The following is a 939-nucleotide window of genomic DNA, read 5'->3' as shown; positions in this document are numbered from 1 at the left end:
ATAATGGTGCTTACATACCGAAGGGCTTGGTAAAAATTATTAATTGTTGATTTATTAATAAATTAATAAATTGATAAACCTTTACCCTTTTAATTTGTATATATATATATGTGTGTGTGTGTGTGTGTGTGTGTGTGTGTGTGTGTGTGTGTGTGTGTGTGAACACACACACACACATACGTATGTGTGTGTGTATGATGACATACCCTCCAGTATGTCATTAGTCAGATAATATTTAAGGAGTTTCTTTATCAGTGAACAACCTTTAGTACAGAGCAGAGGTCACGTCATCTTCACTCTTGTATCCCTTCTTCATTACAGTTCGTTATCTCTTAAATAATTTACCTTTTCTCTCACTTAAATTGATAAAATTTCACTGGTAATTATCGTTTGTGCAATTACATTGTTTATCGGTGAATGCAATTGCTTGTGCATGTGAATGTGTCCTGGCTTTTGTTCTATGCATCTGTGTGCTGTGATCTTGTTTTTTTTTTATGCTTTGACCTTGGATATGATTATTATCATCCTTATTTTGCCCCTTTTTACGTTTTGTGTTCAAATTCTGCTGAGGTCGATTTTGCCTTTCATGCTTTCGGGGCTCGATAAATTAAGTACCAGTCAAATACTGGTGGGGTTGATGTGATCGACTACCTCCCTCCCCTTAAATTCCAGGATTTGTGCCTATAGTAGAAAGTATTATTATTATTATCATCATCATCATCATCATCATCATCATCATCATCATCATTATTATTATTATTATTATTATTATTATTATTGTTCATATACACACAACAGATTAGACTGAAAGGTGTGCACAGGCATATAGCTACACCAAAAATGCCTTCGTTAAATGGAGTTCTTTTACTCCAAACACTGATATCCTTGCTGGTGTGTTTACGTCCCCGTGACTTAGTGGTTCGGCAAAAGAGACCGATA

The 939-nt window shown here is 34.9% G+C and overlaps 1 protein-coding gene and 1 long non-coding RNA gene across 3 annotated transcripts in view; one reads left to right on the top strand and one right to left on the bottom strand.

The window, feature by feature from the left end:
* The window catches only part of LOC128250559 (uncharacterized), an 11343-nt gene that overhangs the window by 1572 nt on the left and 8832 nt on the right, over positions 1-939 (top strand). The window lies entirely within an intron of this gene.
* Positions 1-939, bottom strand: part of LOC128250558 (uncharacterized) — a 19116-nt gene that overhangs the window by 12675 nt on the left and 5502 nt on the right. The window lies entirely within an intron of this gene.

Source organism: Octopus bimaculoides, chromosome 22, assembly GCF_001194135.2.
Source record: "Octopus bimaculoides isolate UCB-OBI-ISO-001 chromosome 22, ASM119413v2, whole genome shotgun sequence".
Lineage (NCBI taxonomy): Eukaryota > Metazoa > Mollusca > Cephalopoda > Octopoda > Octopodidae > Octopus > Octopus bimaculoides.
Note: the sequence above shows the minus strand (reverse complement) of the source record. Positions and strands in the feature narration are given on the sequence as shown.